Below are 17,972 nucleotides of genomic sequence, written 5' to 3' on the forward strand. Positions count from 1 at the left end.
CAATTTTTTTAATTTTAAAAAACAAGTAAAATTTTGTTTAAATTTTTAAAAACTTCATATTTTCAAAATATGTTTAAATTTTTGTTCACGTTTTTTCAAATTTGTTCACCATTCAAAAAATTTATTCGGAATTTTTCAGCTTGTCTAAACACATGTAGGTTGCCAAACAAAGTCTCAGCTCAGCATGTCTCGACGCATACACCGCTGCCAAACAACAACAAACGCATGGACTCAGCATGTATCAGAGGAGAAACAACTAGGCTAGGGCCATGCATGTCTACAGACCCTTAGTCACATGAAACACACACAGTTACTCACTACAGTACTACACATTCTCTAAAACTAATGGTGGCCTCTCCTGCTTCTCATACAATAAGGGAAGGTTTGCCCGTGGATGGTTGCCATGCACTCTGGCTTTGCCGTGGGAAGAAATGCGATGTATTCCAAACTTTGACGGAGCACAATAAAGGTTCATACATGTTCCAAACTTCAAACTCAACCCCCGAAACAAAGTTACAACACACGTAATCTACTCAATGTGAGAAGGTGCGCCACAACATCTGTCATCGATGGTCTTTGATCCACATCAAGGCTAAGACATTCCATGGTGGTTCCTGCCATAGTGTCAAAAAGTTCCAAATTTCCTGCTCCTGCAATTTCCTAATCAAACAACTTGGTTGCTTTCTTCCCTTCTTTGTGGGACTCGAGAAAACTCGACACTAAGTTGTTATTGTCAAAATGAGTGGCCTTCTTCTTGCTAATGACCTCTAAGATGACAACTCCAAAACTATAGACACCACTTTTCTCAGTCAAGAGGCATGTTTGTAGGTATACTGGATCCATATAACTCATGTCACCAATTACGTTGGCAGTGTGTTCCTTGTCTACTGCAATCAACCTCGACATGCCGAAGTCTAAGATCTTCGGCACAAAGTTGTCATCCAAGAGTATGTTTGCTGGTTTAACATCACCGTGCAGGATTGTGGTATGGGCTTGTGAATGCATATAAGCTAGACCATGTGCCGATTCTGAGACAATGGTTAGACGCACATCCAAGTTGAGAGGCTCCCTTAACTCGTGAAGAATGTCATGCATGCTTCCTTTGGAAATGAACTCGTACACTAGCAGGGGGTTGTCCACTTCTAGGAAACAACCAATGAGCCTAACGATGTTCTTGTGGATGACTTGAGACTGGATGATGACTTCATTTGAAAATTGCTTGTTCTCGTGCACATTACGACCAATTGGTTTCTTTACTGCGAAAAGTACATTATCAAGAACCCCCTTATAAACTTCACCAAAGCCACCTTTTCCAATTAAATTCCTGCTCTTTAAAATTGGCTTCAGCTCCTCAACTTTGAAAATCTTAATGACTTTAGCCTTCTCCAAGGTAAGACCACCATTTTTCTCATATAACTCCCTCGTCTTCTGCTTCTCTTTTTGAATAATAATGACGAACGCCACAAATGCACTACTAGGGAAAACCTTATACACAACATCTTAGCAGTAGCGCTGGACAAAATAGGGCGCTACTGCTACTTAGTAGTAGCGTGTTTAAATAGACCGCGCTACTGCTACTACTTTTGATTCTTCAATGTGATCGAGGCCATGAGCTATATATAATAAAGATTAGTGTTGAGTCAAGGGCTTGGCTATCTTACTATGATCTTGAGGGAATAAAATAAAAAGAAAGAATAGAAAGAAATAAAGAGATCATATTGATCTTATGGAGAGTAATGACTTCACATATAAAGAGTATGATCAATAAAAGTTTTTAAGAGTTGACAAACATAGTTTTGGTCATAATTGCAATTAAGAGGAAGTAATAAAGAAAGAGATTCACATATAAATATACTATCTTGGACATCTTTTATGATTGTGATCACTCATTAAAATATGACATGCTAAAGAGTTGATGTTGGACAAGGAAGACAACGTAATGGGTTATGTTTTCTTATATCCGAAATAAAGTATATTGTCATGGATCATTCAAACATGTTGAGCCTGCCTTTCCCCCTCATGCTAGCCAAAAACTCCTTGCACCAAGTAGAGATACTACTTGTGCTTCGAAATATCCTTAAACCTGGTTTTGCCATGAGAGTCCACCATACCTACCTATGGATTGAGTAAGATCCTTCAAGTAAGTTGTCATTGTTGTATGCAATAAAAATTGCTCTCTAAATATGTATGACTTATTAGTGTGGAGAAAATAAGCTTTATATGATCTTGTGATATGGAAGCAATAAAAGCGACGGACTGCAATAAAGGTCCATATCACAAGTGGCAATATAAAGTGACGTTCTTTTGCATTAAGATTTCATGCATCCAACCATAAAAGCACATGACAACCTCTGCTTCCCTCTGCGAAGGGCCTATCTTTTATTTTTGTCTTATACATTATGCAAGAGTCATGGTGATCTTCACCTTTTCTTTTTATATTTTATCTTTTGGCAAGCACCTTGTGTCGGAAAGATCCTGCTATATATATCCAATTGGCTGTAAGTTAGCATAAACTATTATTGTTGACATTACCCTTGAGGTAAAAGGTTGGGAGGCAACACTATAAGCCCCTATGTTTCTCTGTGTCCGATTAAAACTCCATACCCATAAGTATTGCGTGAGTGTTAGCAATTGTGAAAGACTAAATGATAGTTGAGTATGTGGACTTGCTGAAAAGCTCTTATATTGACTCTTTGTGATGTTATGATAAATTGCAATTGCTTCAATGACCGAGATTATAGTTGTTAGTTTTCAATGAAGTTTCTGATTCATACTTGACATTGTGGATAGATTATTACTTGAGCATAAGAAATCATATGACAATATATATATATATGTTGTTGTTGTTGTTATAAGAATGATCATGATGCCCTCATGTTCGTATTTTATTTTATCGACACCTCTATCTCTAAACATGTGGACATATTTTCGATTTCGGCTTCCGCTTGAGGATAAGCGAGGTCTAAGCTTGGGGGAGTTGATACGTCCATTTTGCATCATGCTTTGATATTGATATTATTGCATTATGGGTTGTTATTACACGTTTTGTCACAATACTTATGCCTATTCTCTCTTATTTTACAAGGTTTACACGAAGAGGGAGAATGCCGGCAGCTGGAATTTTGGGCTGGAAAAGGAGCAAATATTAGAGACCTGTTCTGCACAACTCCAAAAGTCTTGAAACTCCACGGAAGTTATTTTTGGAATTAATAAAAAATATTGAGCGAAGAAAATACCAGAGGGGGGCCACCCACCGTCCACCAGGGTGGGGGTGCGCCCTACCCCCTAGGTGCGCCCCCTGCCTCGTGGGCCACCTGGCAGGCCTCCGGTGCCCATATTTGGCTATATGAAGTATTTCACCCTGGAAAAAATCATAAGCATGCTTTCGGGACGAGACACCGCCGCCACGAGGAGGAACCTTGGCGGAACCAATCTAGGGCTCCGGCATAGCTGTTCTGCTGGGGAAACATCCCTCTAGGAGGGGGAAATCATCACCATCGTCATCACCATCGATCCTCTCATCGGGAGGGGGTCAATCTCCATCAACATCTTCACCAGCACCATCTCCTCTCAAACCCTAGTTCATCTCTTGTATCCAATCTTTGTCCCAAAACCTCAGATTGGTACCTGTGGGTTGCTAGTAGTGTAGATTACTCCTTGTAGTTGATGCTAGTTAGTTTATTCGGTGGAAGATCACATGTTCAGATCCTATATGCATATTAATGCCCCTCTGATTCTGAACATGAATATGATTTGTGAGTAGTTGCGTTTTTTCTTGAGGACATGGGAGAAGTCTTGCTATAAGTAGTCATGTGAATTTGGTATTTGTTCGATATTTTGATGAGATGTATGTTGTCTTTCCTCTAGTGGTGTTATGTGAATGTCGACTACATGACACTTCACCATTGTTTGGGCCTAGAGGAAGGCATTGGGAAGTAATAAGTAGATGATGGGTTGCTAGAGTGACAAAAGCTTAAACCCTACTTTATGAGTTGCTTCGTAAGGGGCTGATTTGGATCCATATGTTTCATGCTATGGTTAGGTTTACCTTAATACTTCTTTTGTAGTTGCGGATGCTTGCAATAGGGGTTAATCATAAGTGGGATGCTTGTCCAAGAAAGGGCAGTACCCAAGCACCGGTCCACCCACATGTCAAATTATCAAAGCAACGAACGTGAATCATATGAGCGTGATAAAAACTAGCTTGACGATAATTCCCATGTGTCCTCATGAGCACTTTTCTCTTTATAAGAATTCGTCCAGGCTTTTCATTTGCTACAAAAAGGATTGTGCCACCTTGCTGCACCTTATTTACTTTTATCACTTGTTACGCATTACAAATTACCTTAACACAAAACTATCTATTACCGATAATTTCAGTGCTTGCAGAGAATACCTTACTAAAAATCGCTTGTCATTTCCTTCTGCTCCTCGTTGGGTTCGACACTCTTACTTATCGAAAGGACTATGATAGATCCCCTACACATGTGGGTCATGAGAGACCTCAGCCGCCACTCTGTGTCCCCACCAAGAAAACTCTTCGGATCCCCTGTCAGATCCCATCCAGGGGTCAACACCAACACCCACCTCGGCCTTAGATCCGGGGCAGGTCTCATCGTCCGAAGACGGGAACATAAGCCCCGCCGGACTTGTTGCCCTTACGAAACTTCCTACCGAAGACCGAGATGCAGGCTTAGACTTGGCCCTGGGCAACCATTCCGAAATGCCGAGGTCTGCACTTAGCAGGTCTGATCTGGTGCTCCATGCCGATCACAGCCCGGCAGACCCGCAGTTTCCGGTCCCACTCCTGCTCTTAGATGAAGTGTTGGGTTTGATGCAATCTCTCGCCATCACGGAGGCTTTACCTCTGAACTGTACCCAGCTCAGACTGGGGGCTGAGAGAGGGGAATTTTGTGCCCCACCCACTGCTACGTCTTGAGCTTGCATTGGTTTTACTTGAAGAGGAAAGGGTGATGCAGCAATAGTAGCGTAAGTATTTCCCTCAGTTTTTGAGAACCAAGGTATCAATCCAGTAGGAAGCTCCTCAAGAGTCCCACGCACCTACACAAACAAACAAACAACTCGCAACCACCTCGATAAAGGGGTGTCAATCCCTTCACGGCCACTTGCGAAAGTGAGATCTGATAGAGATAATATGATAAGGTAAATATATTTTTGGTATTTTATGATATAGATTGGAAAGCTTATATGATAAAGGATAGACCGGGGGCCATAGGTTTCACTAGAGGCTTCTCTCAAGATAGCATAAGTATTACGGTGGGTGAACAAATTACTGTCGAGAAATTGATAGAAAATCGAATAATTATGAGATTATCTAGGCATGATCATGTATATAGGCATCACGTCCGTGACAAGTAGACCGACTCCTGCCTGCATCTACTACTATTACTCCACACATCAATCGCTATCCAGCATGCATCTAGAGTATTAAGTTCATAAGAATAGAGTAATGCTTTAAGAAAGATGACATGATGTAGAGGGATAAACTCATGCAATATGATATAAACCCCATCTTTTTATCCCCGATGGCAACAATACAATACGTGCCTTGCTGCCCCTGCTGTCAGTGGGAAAGGACACCGCAAGATTGAACCCAAAGCTAAGCTCTTCTTCCATGGCAAGAAAGATCAATCTAGTAGGCCAAACCAAACCGATAATTTGAAGAGACTTGCAAAGATAACTCAATCATACATAAAAGAATTCAGAGGAGATTCAAATATTTCTCATAGATAAACTTGATCATAAACCCAGAATTCATCAGATCTCAACAAACACACCGCAAAAAGAGTTACATCGAATAGATCTCCACAAGAGATGGGGAGAACATGGTATTGAGATCCAAAAAGAGAGAAGAAGCCATCTAGCTAATAACTATTGACCCGAAGGTCAGTGGTAAACTACTCACAACTCATCGGAAGGGCTATGGTGTTGATGTAGAAGCCCTCCGTGGTCGATTCCCCCTCCGGCGGAGCACCGACGAAGGCTCCAAGATGGGATCTCGCAGATACAGAAGGTTACAGTGGCGGAAATATTTCTTCGGTGGCTCCCTGGATGTTTTCAGGTACATGGGTATATATAGGAGGAAGAAGTATGTCGGTGGCCGCCCGAGGGGCCCACGAGATAGGGGGACGTGTCCTGTAGGGGTGGGCGCACCCTCCACCCTTGTGGCCGCCTCGGCTGCTTCTTGGCTTGCACTCCAAGTCCTTTGGATCACGTTTGTTCCAAAAGTCATGCTCCCAAAGGTTTCATTTCGTTTGGACTCCGTTTGATATTCCTTTTCTTCGAAATACTGAAATAGGCAAAAAAACAGCAATACGGGTTGGGCCTCCGGTTAGTAGGTTAGTCCCAAAAATGATATTAATGTGTAAAATAAAGCCCATAAACATCCAAAACAGGTAATATAATAGCATGGAACAATCAAAAATTATAGATACATTGGAGACATATCACCCACCACCCACTTGATAGGCACTCGCAAGGACTTGACCGACATGCTAGATTATGCGTCTGAAGACATCAATGGCATGGATGACGATGCCGACGCTGAACCAAGCCAAGTCCCACCCATCACGGGATGTTGGAAGGCCACCTCAACCTACGATGTGTACATGGTGGACACCCCGAAGAACGACGAGGAGAACCCGAGCCCGGACGAGGACAACCCCATTGATAAACCACCAAAGCATCAATGTGAGCGGCGCCGCTCATGATCGCGTCGGGCGAAGTATAGTAATACCAGCACCAGAGACAACGAGACTCTGGATGGTGCCGAAGATCCAGAATACCCTATCAATCCCACATCCGAACATGACGAGCGGGAAGAGGGTGAACATAGTCCCGAACGCGCTGACAACGAAGATGAGGAAGACAACAACTATATGCCAGAATCTAAAGAGGAGGCCAGCCTCAGTGACGAGGACTTCATTGTCCCAGAGGAACCCGTCGACAAAGAACGCTTTAAGCGACAACTAATTGCTACAGCCCGGAGCCTGAAGAGGAAGCAGCAGCAGGTCAAAGAAGAGCAAGACACGCTGAATGAAAGGTGGACTAAGGTCCTGGCTGCTGAGGAATACGGCCAAGAGCGACCTGTCAAAAGTTACCCTAGGCGCAAGCTACTGCCTCAATTTGATGACGAGGTCCTTGAACCAATACCGTCGAAATACAAGCAGGTAGATCAACCAGACCAACCACCACATGGACGGGATAGAGCGTCATATCAAGCCGAACACCAACCCGCACCCTCTCGCCGAAGAGGCGGGAAGACTGCAGCCGCGGGATATACATGTGACTTGCAATGTGACCTAGCCAATAAAGCTTGTCAAACCAGGTCGATCTACCAATCAAGGGGCCACGCCCTGATACGTCTCCAACGTATCTATAATTTTTTTATTATTCCATGCTATTATATTACCTGTTTTGGATGTCTATGGGCTTTATTTTACACAATTATATCATTTTTGGGACGAACCTACTAACCGGAGGCCCAACCCGTATTGCTGTTTTTTTTGCCTATTTCAGTATTTCGAAGAAAAGGAATATCAAACAGAGTCGAAACGGAATGAAACCCTCGGGAGCGTGATTTTTGGAACGAACATGATCCAGAGTACTTGGAGTGCAAGTCAAGAAGCAGCCGAGGCAGCCACGAGGGTGGGCGGCACGCCCACCCCTACAAGGCGCGCCCCCTGTCTCGTGGGCCCCTCGAGCAGCCACCGACGTACTTCTTCCTCCTACATAAGCCTACATACCCCAAAAACATCCAGGGAGCCACCGAAGAAATATTTCCACCACCGTAACCTTCTGTATCCATGAGATCCCATCTTGGAGCCGTCGCCAGCGTTCTGCCGGAGGGGGAATCCACCATGGAGGGCTTCTACATCAACACCGTAGCCCCTCCGATGAGTTGTGAGTAGTTTACCACATACCTTCGGATCCATAGTTATTATCTAGTTGGCTTCTTCTCTCTTTTTGGATCTCAATACAATGTTCTCCCCCTCTCTTGTGGAGATCTATTCGATGTAATCTCTTTTTGCGGTGTGTTTGTCGAGATCCGATGAATTGCAGGTTTATGATCAAGTTTATCTATGAATAATATTTGAATCTTCTCTGAATTCTTTTATGTATGATTGAGTTATCTTTGCAAGTCTCTTCGAATTATCGGTTTGGTTTGGCCTACTAGATTGATCTGTCTTGCCATGGGAGAAGTGCTTAGCTTTGGGTGCAATCTTGCGGTGTTCTTACCCAGTGATAGAAAGGGTTGCAAGACACGTATTGTATTGTTGCCATCGAGGATAAAAAGATGGGGTTTATATCATATTGCTTGAGTTTATCCCTCTACATCATGTCATCTTTATTAATGTGTTACTCTGTTCTTATGAACTTAATACTCTAGATGCATGTTGGATAGCGGTTGATGTGTGGAGTAACAGTAGTAGATGCACGCATGAGTCGGTCTACTTGTCACGGACGTGATGCCTATATACATGATCATGCCTAGATAGTCTCATAATTATTCTCTTTTCTATCAATTGCTCGACAGTAATTTGTTCACCCACCGTAATACTTATGCTATCTTGAGAGAAGCCACTAGTGAAACCTATGGCCCCCGGGTCTATCTTTTATCATATAAGTTTCCAATCTACTTTTATTTGCATCTTTATTTTCTGCATCTATATTATAAAATACCAAAAATATATTTATATTATCATATTATCTCTATCAGATGTCACTTTCACAAGTGGCCGTGAAGGGATTGACAACCCCTTTATCGCGTTGGTTGCGAGTTCTTTGTTTGTTTGTGTAGGTTCGTGGGACTTGTGAGGAGCCTCCTACTGGATTCATACCTTGGTTCTCAAAAACTAAGGGAAATACTTACGCTACTGTGCTGCATCACCCTTTCCTCTTCAAGGAAAACCAATGCAAGCTCAAGACGTAGCACACCCTGGTGCGAGGTAATGGCTACGAAGCCCGGCGCGATGACTGTTACTATGCTCGGGATTCGAACAGAACTCAGATGTCAGCCGATCTCTACCACGACATTGCGCGATATAGAGGGGCCGCACACCCCCTATGCTTCACTAACGAGGTCATGGAACATTAGTTTCCGAAAGGGTTTAAACCCGTAAACATCGAATAGTACGATGGAACGACGGATCCGGCCGTCTGGATTGAGGATTTTATTCTCCACATTCACATGGCTCGAGGAGATGATCTCCTTGACATTAAATAGCTCCCTCTAAATCTGAAAGGACCAGCACGGCATTGGCTAAACAGCCTCCCAGAAAACTCTATTTGTACCTGGGAAGACTTGGAAGATGCTTTTAGGGCTAACTTCCAGGGCACCTTGAAGGAAATATGCCCTAGAGGCAATAATAAAGTTATTATTTATTTCCTTATTTCATGATAAATGTTTATTATTCATGCTAGAATTGTATTAACCGGAAACATAATACATGTGTGAATACATAGACAAACATAGTGTCACTAGTATGCCTCTACTTGACTAGCTCGTTAATCAAAGATGGTTAAGTTTCCTAACCATAGACATGAGTTGTCATTTGATTAATGGGATCACATCATTAGGAGAATGATGTGATTGACTTGACCCATTCCGTTAGCTTAGCACTTGATCGTTTAGTATGTTGCTATTGCTTTCTTCATGACTTATACATGTTCCTATGACTATGAGATTATGCAACTCCCGTTTACCGGAAGAACACTTTGTGTGCTACCAAACGTCACAACATAACTGGGTGATTATAAAGGAGCTCTACTTGTGTATCCAAAGGTACTTGTTGAGTTGGCGTATTTCGAGATTAGGATTTGTCACTCCGATTGTCGGAGAGGTATCTCTGGGCCCTCTTGGTAATGCACATCACTATAAGCTTTGCAAGCAATGTAAATATTGAGTTAGTTACGGAATGATGCATTACATAATGAGTAAAGAGACTTGTCGGTAACGAGATTGAACTAGGTATTGGGATACCGACGATCGAATCTCGGGCAAGTAACATACCGATGACAAAGGGAACAACGTATGTTGTTATGCGGTTTGACCGATAAATATCTTCGTAGAATATGTGGGAGCCAATATGAGCATCCAGGTTCCACTATTGGTTATTGACTGGAAACGTGTTTTGGTCATGTCTACATAGTTCTCGAACCCGTAGGGTCCACATGCTTAAGATTTCGATGACAATTTTATTATGAGTTTATGAGTTTTGATGTACCGAAGTAGTTCGGAGTCTCGGATGAGATCGGGGACATGACGAGGAGTCTCGAAATGGTCGCGACGTAAAGATTGATATATTGGACGACTATATTCAGACATCGGAAATGTTCCGAGTGGTTCGGGTATTTTTCGGAGTACCTAGGAGTTACGGGAATACGGGGGAAGAAGTATATGGGCCTTATTGGGTGAGGGAGTCCTGGATAAGGGGGTATCCGGACAGCCGGACTATATACATCCTCCGGACTATAGAAGCGTCAAGATACAAGACTCAAGACTTCGGCTCGTATCCGGATGGGACTCTCCTTTGCGTGGAAGACAAGCTTGGTGATCCGGATATTATGTTTCCTTCCTTGTAACCGACTCCATGTAAACCCTAGCTCTCCGGTGCCTATATAAACCGGAGAGGATGGTCCTTAGAAGGCCGATCACATTTACAATCATACCATCATAGGCTAGCTCTTAGGGTTTAGCCTCTACGATCTCGTGGTAGATCTACTCTTGTATTCCACATATCCTCAATATTAATCAAGCAGGAAGTAGGGTTTTACCTCCATCGAGAGGGCCCGAACCTGGGTAAACATTGTGTCCCTTGCTTCCTGTTACCATCAGCCTAAGACGCACAGACCGGGACCCCCTATCCGAGATCCGCCGGTTTTGACACCGACATTGGTGCTTTCATTGAGAGTTCCTCCGTGTCGTCACTTCGAGGCTTGATGGCGTCTTCAATCGTCAACAATGCAGTTTAGGGTGAGATTTTTCTTCCCAGACAGATCTTTGTGTTCGGTGGCTTTGCACTGCGGGCCAATTTGTTTGGCCAGTTGGAGCAGATCGATAGCTTCGCCCCTGGCCGCCAGATCAGGTTTGGAAACTTGATCTTAGGGATGAAAACGGAGCGGAAACGGACGGAACTGAGTGCTACCATATTTGTTTTCACATTTTTTTGCAGAAGCGGAAACGAATACAGAAACCCCGGAAATGAATACGGAAACAGATACTGCCGAAAACAGACCTGGAGCGAATACAAAGCGGATACGGAAACAGAAATAGGCATTGATCGGAACTTAAAAACCCCTTGAATCATAGAGAAATACACACAAAAACAAAAATTTAATGAGTTGTTATCATGGCTACAAAATAATATCATTATGTTAGCAACTTAGCGTAGTATTGTAGTAGTACCGGACAATTGCGTATAGGGTCAAGCTGAGTATATGTGTGGTAGTAGAAGCTGGGCCTCATATCCATTCTACTAATTGTGTCATTGTGTTCTCTTTGATGGTTGGGCTACAAAGAAACTATAGGTCTATATTCACGGAAACGGAAACTTCCATTTCCATGCATGTTCCACCGGAAAACACCGTTCCGTTTTTGTTTCTGTTTCCGCATAAAAAATTCCATTTCCACTTCCGTTTTGCAAATTTCCGTTTCCGTTTTCATATTTCCTCTCCGTTTTCATTTTTCCTCCGGAAAAACGGAAAGTTTCCACTCCATTTTCATCCCTACTTGAACTACATGGCAGATACTCGCGGAGACTTGATCTTCGGCGGATTCGAGCCTGCGCCAGGAACGCTGGACAGTCACGATGAGCACGGCCTAGACCTACAGTTAGACAATACTTGGGACATCATCCCCGAAGCAGCCCTGGATCTACATCCAGGGCAGGTTGTGTTGCCTATGGACGGAGGGCTGGACCCTGCCCCGCGGGCCGCACACTCATCGGTGGTGGAGCCGAACACAGGTCCCAGCTTGGAGGAGGCCTGTTACCCTGGGCCCCCAGACTCATATCCGGCTATTGGTCCCGGTCCGCTCGCTCTTGAGCTAGCCGGGCCAGGTTGGGCTTCGGTAATGGAGTTTGCACCTGCGGACATCTTTCAGCACTCGCCCTTTGGCAACATGCTGAACTTAGTAAGGTCTCTCTCTTTGTTAGGAGACTCGGGGCCGAACTATGCCCGGCCCGAGTGGGAAGCAGGCGACGAATGAATTTGATGCCCACCCACCACCCACTTCATTGCCACGATCGAAGATTTAACCGACGTGCATGACTTCGACTCTGAGGACATCGACGGTATAGACGACGATGCAGGAGAAGCTCCAGAATCCCTGGGGCGCGGGACTACTACCTTGTCACACGATATATGCATGGTAGATACGCCCAATAAGGACGGCAGTGATAATCCGGACGATAAAACGCCCGGGCAAAAGCCAAAAAGGCGGTGCAGACGCTGCTCAAAGTCCAGCAATGGCAAAAACAGCGACAAGAGCCCAAGAAGGGTTGATATGCCTGCAAATTCCGAAAGTAATAATGACCACACGGACCCAGCGATGGAGCAGGACGAGCCAGGTCATGCCAAATCAAGTTCGGAACAAATACCCGATCAAAATGATCCGGAGGGACGAACTCATGATGCCGCCACAGAACAGAAAGATAGCCCGGACAATGATGCATTCATCATCCCAGACGAACAAGTGGAACGAGACAACCTCCACAGAAAGCTTATGGCCACCGCAAGAAGTCTAAAAACGTAGAAGCAACGGCTCAAGGCCGCACAGGAAAAGCTCAGCCGAAGATGGAATAAAGTGCTAGACACTGAAGAAAGATATGGCGATGACCGCCATACGAAAAGCTATCCAAAGCACAAACTACTGCCAGAATTCGACGACGCGGCCGTTCCACCAAAAGAAAATTCGAGCAAGAAACCAGACGTACCGCTTCACAAACATAACAGAGCGGCTGCAGACACCGCGCACGACCCACGCGAGCATCCGATAAGAAGGCCGGGGCAGCCAGGTCCATATATGGATCTAGAAGGCCCACCCCAGCAAGGGACTTTGGTCACCCAAATGCTCATACAAGCCAGATACCAGTTCGGAGTCAACCCCGGACACAACAACAGTCGACTACATGCCACAATGCACCCAGATACAGAGGGGCTGCTCACCCCATGTGCTTCACCGAAGAAGTACTGGACCACGAATTCCCACAAGGCTTTAAACTTGTGAACATAGAGGCATACGACGGCACGACAGACTCAGGGGTCTAGATAGAGGATTTTATCCTGCATATTCACATGGCTCGTGGGGATGACCTCCATGCCATCAAATACCTTCCCCTCAAGTTGAAGGGACCAGCTCGACACTGGTTGAATAGCCTCCCGGAAAACTCAATTTGGAGTTGGGAGGAGCTAGAAGACGCTTTCAGGGCCAACTTCCAAGGGACTTATGTCCGGCCTCCGGATGCAGATGATCTAAGTCACATAATACAACAACTCGGAGAGTCCGCCCGCAAGCTTTGGAGCAGATTCCTCACTAAGAAGAATCAAATTGTCGACTATCCGGATGCCGACGCCTTAGCGGCCTTCAAACACAACATCCGTGACGAATGGCTTGCCCGACACCTCGGCCAAGAAAAGCCAAGGACAATGGCAGCCTGAACAAGCCTTATGACCCGCTTTTGCGCGGGTGAGGACAGCTGGCTGGCCCGTAAAGGCACCAGCGACCCCAACACATCCGAAATAAGGGATGGCAACGGGAAGCCACGGCGTAATAAAAACAAATGCCAAAACAAGGAAGAGAGCCTGGACAACACGACGGTCAACACCGGATTCAGGGGCTCTCGACCTGATCAGCAAAAGAAGCCATTCAAAGGCAATAAAGATGGACCATCTGGTCTGAACAGAGTCCTGGACAGACTATGCCAAATTCATGGCACCCTGGATAAACCTGCGAACCACACCCATAGAGAGTGATGGGTCTTCAAGCAGGCCGGCAAGTTATATGCCGAACACAAGGGAAGGGACACACCAAGCGAAGACGAGGATGAACCTCACCAGCCGAACACTAAGGGACAGAAAAAATTCCCGCCAGAGGTTAAAATAGTAAACATGATCCACGCGACTCACACATCCACGAGAAGGCATGAACGCGCGCCCATAGAAGCGCACGATGTAGGGCCCGTCATACCCACGTCTCACTACTGGATGTCCCGTCCGATATCTTTCGATCACATGGACGGCCGAACGACAGTTCGGCAAGGAGGATCACATGCCTTGGTGCTTGACCCAATAATCGACGGATACCGTCTCACCCGTGTCCTTATGGACGGCGGTAGTGGTCTCTATTTAATATACGAAGACACTGTCCGCGGAATGGGGATAGACCCATCCAGAATTAAAATAAGCAACACCACTTTTGAAGGGGTGATACCACGCGTTGCAGCCTGCGCCAGGGGCTCCGTCGTGCTGGAAGTAACTTTCGGCTCCCCAGGCAACTCCAGAAGCGAAGAGCTGCTCTTCACTGTCACACCCTTCCGAAGCAGCTACCGCGCATTGCTAGGAAGAACGGCCTTCGCCCGCTTCAACGCATTGCCACACTATGGCCACCTTACAATCAAGATGCCCGGTCCCCGTGGCATCATAACCGTTAGCGGAATCATAGAGCGCCCTTCACGCGTAGATGAATACGCCACGGCCCTGGCGGCCGGACTATAAGCGGCCTCCAGTATTAGAAAACATGATTGGTCTTTACGACCATAGACACGGTTAGACGAGTCCGGCAGCCTGGATAAAATTCAAACATGGAACCGTATATGTAATCCCATAATGGAAACCAAGGGTTGTACATATTTAATACAACCCCACGCTCGGCTCGACCTTATTGGCAGGCCAATAGCTTACACTTTTTTTACTAATCGCATACTTACGTTGCACCCTCCTACAAGTTTTTCTTTTTACAGACAGCGTTCGCGCGATACCCTTCCAGGATACGGCACAGCGGAGACAAAGGCGCAGACGAGCAGCAGTGCCCCGTGCAACAGGTTTCTTTTTAGATTAAGCCCCTGTGTAAACCTTTTCTACTGCCTCTTGTTGTTTAAACCATCCCATGGGTTCTATACCCACAGAGGATACTGCCGTTTTTGGCATTTGGCCACGGTAGACTAAATTGCACGTACCTAGGAATAAAGGGCTTACAATAGGCTCTTGTTAGCCTATCTTCTTTTACAAAAGACCGAATACCCTCGGGAGTATTCGGCGTCAGGAGTTTGGTCGTATATGCATCAGCTCCGAATCATGTCTTTGGTCAAATGTTGGGTTTGCCCGGCTCCTGGGTTTGCCGCCTTACGTTCCGCTATCATCCGGCTAAGGCGGGCTAAAGGAGAACTACTGCGATTGTGCCCTGGTTATTCTAGATGAGCACCTCAGTAGAGAAAGCGGAAAACTGACCATCATGATACAACGAGAGACTGTTCAACCACTCGAAGACTCACTGGAATCCCTAAAGATTCCTCCGCATTAACGAAGGGCTGTTTCCTGGCCATGTACACGCGCGCCCGTATTCGGATGCACGCTAAGGTACCAGGGGCTACATAGTAGCCCCACCATTATACTACCATCACTGAGCGAAAGTGTTACAACTATATAGTCCGGTTGCCTAGTTCGACGTGCGATCACCTCCTTCATGGACCAAGACGTTGGATCAAGTGTGATTAAAGCATATTTTTTCGCGAACACCCCCGCATTACATGCGTGGGGGCTGAAGCCAATGACTGCTATCTTTCGGACTACTTATACATATAAGAATGGCCACATAGGGGGGACAATCATACTTACGGGCAAAAGTATAAACATAGCCTCGTAATTAAACTAAACATTGTTCTCTACAACGATTCGACTTATCACTCGAATGAAACATTCTTCGAGCACTGCGCCTCTATTAGGCGGGCACCTCCCGTGACTTGCGCCAAGTAGTGCTCGACCGGATACTGGCCCCCCGCCGGATCCTGGGTCGCTATTACAGTGGCCTCCATCTCCGTCCAATAGGCTTTAACACGGGCCAGTGCCATCCGCGCACCCTCTATGCACGCCGACCTCCTCACAGCGTCAATCCAAGACACGGCTCCAAGGAACTGCTGCACCAAACCAAAATAACTGTCCAGCTTAGGCCCCTTCGGCCAAAGATGGTCTATTACAGACTACATTGCCAGCCCGGACAGCCTGTGGAGCTCTGCCATAGCAGCCATCTTCTCATTCAGCGGCAGCGGGCGAGTGGAAGCATTGAACTGCGACCAAAAAAGCTTCTCCACTTCTTCATCGCCTTGACCCTCGAAGAACTTGACAACGTCAGCTGTACTATTCGCCAAGTCCGCATATGCATCTGCCGAACTCAAGCGCCCCGCCAGGGGAGCATACTTGGGATCCAAGAACTTCGTCCGCAGCAAGTATGGGCCCCCAGCCACGATTTTGTCGGCCTGTTGGAGCTCTTCCCGCATACTGTGGATCTCGGTCCGCATCTCCTTGGCGACATTAAGTGCCTTGTCCATCTCGGCTGAACTAGCCTTACTCTCCTTTTCGAGGAGTGTGTACCGGTCGGTGACATTCTTTAACTCCCCAGCCATTTTGGCTATCTTTTCTTCGCTTCGGCGATGAGCAGCCTGTTCGGCTCTCAATTCTTCGGTCGCCTTTAGGGCAGCCGTATTGCTAGCCCGAGCTTGTTCCTTGGCTTGAGCAAGCTCCGCCCTCAGGGCCTCCATGACAGCAGCACCTTCTGCAGTACAACCACATGGCATTAATATTCTGCCCCTCTTACATTTCCCTATACATCATAATAAGGGAAGCCGAGCACATACACCGTGACTCCTCCAGCCGCTTATTCACCAGCGTGATATCGGCATCAATTGATCCGATCTGCCTTCTTAGTTCGACAGTTTCAAAAGACTGGTCGGCTACCGAATCCTTGTATACCTGCGCACATGCACGGCGTAGCTATTAGTATATGATCCCCCGTTTGCCGCCTACGGCGGGTAACCAGAGTCTCAGGGGCTACTATCTATAGGGAGCACACCTAGCGCGTGCTTCATAACCAAAAAGTTGTGCATTTTTTACTACATACCTCAAAGCCTTTGAGCAGGCTTGTAAATGCCTCATTCAAGCCGTTGGTAGCGGATGAAATCTTCATGAGCACCGTGCTCATTAAGGAGTGGTGCTCCTCCGAGAGCGCGGCTCGCTCCAAACGACCCGTCAGTACGTCCGTCCGGACACTAAACTGCGCCGGACCCTTCTCATCGCCCCCTGTGGGAGCCAAACGCTCTGGACTCAGGGCGGCTGACGTATTAGCCTCTGGCTTCGGCAGATCCGGACTCCTCCGTGACGACACCTCCGTGTTGCCCGCTTCATGAGGCGGAGAGATGGGTGGAGTCTCACTCTCCATCATCTCCGAACGAAGGTCCCCCGAAGACGAACTATGTCGAGAAGAGCTGCTCGCCGGACTACAAAAGACAAAGTCCTGGTTATGGATCTTGGAGTAACACCACACTTTTGAATTAATGAATAACTTATAGCTCGTTGGAGGGCTGGTCCCCTGGTGGGCATGACGCGGTGAGGATGCCCGTCACGGCAAAGCCCTCAGGCGATGTTTTCTTCCCTTGCTTGGGCGTCCCCGCCTCCAAATCTTCGGAGGCGGCCCTCTTCTTGTCGCGTGTTGAGGAGGCTTTGATCTCCCCTTTCCGGCTATCCTCCATAGGAGAGGTAGCGATTTCCCCAGTCTAGATGCGTAGCGCGTGAAGTTCGGCTTCACTGCCCTTTCGTTCACCTTTCCCTGAAGGGATTTTGCTGAGCGCCCGGCCCAGCATCTTCGCAACAGTGGGACCAGGCGAGCCTTCAGGAAGTGGCGTCGGACACCTGATTCTCTCCGCCTTGTTAAGCCATTCCTGGCCACGGCAGAGTTTTCA

At 46.3% G+C, this 17,972-nt stretch overlaps 1 pseudogene; it reads right to left on the bottom strand.

Moving 5' to 3' along the window:
- Positions 1–513: 513 nt before the first annotated feature.
- LOC123077211 (putative wall-associated receptor kinase-like 16) lies at positions 514–16,640 on the bottom strand (annotated as a pseudogene).
- Positions 16,641–17,972: the final 1,332 nt, after the last annotated feature.

The sequence above is a fragment of the Triticum aestivum genome, chromosome 1B (genome assembly GCF_018294505.1).
Source record: "Triticum aestivum cultivar Chinese Spring chromosome 1B, IWGSC CS RefSeq v2.1, whole genome shotgun sequence".
NCBI lineage: Eukaryota > Viridiplantae > Streptophyta > Magnoliopsida > Poales > Poaceae > Triticum > Triticum aestivum.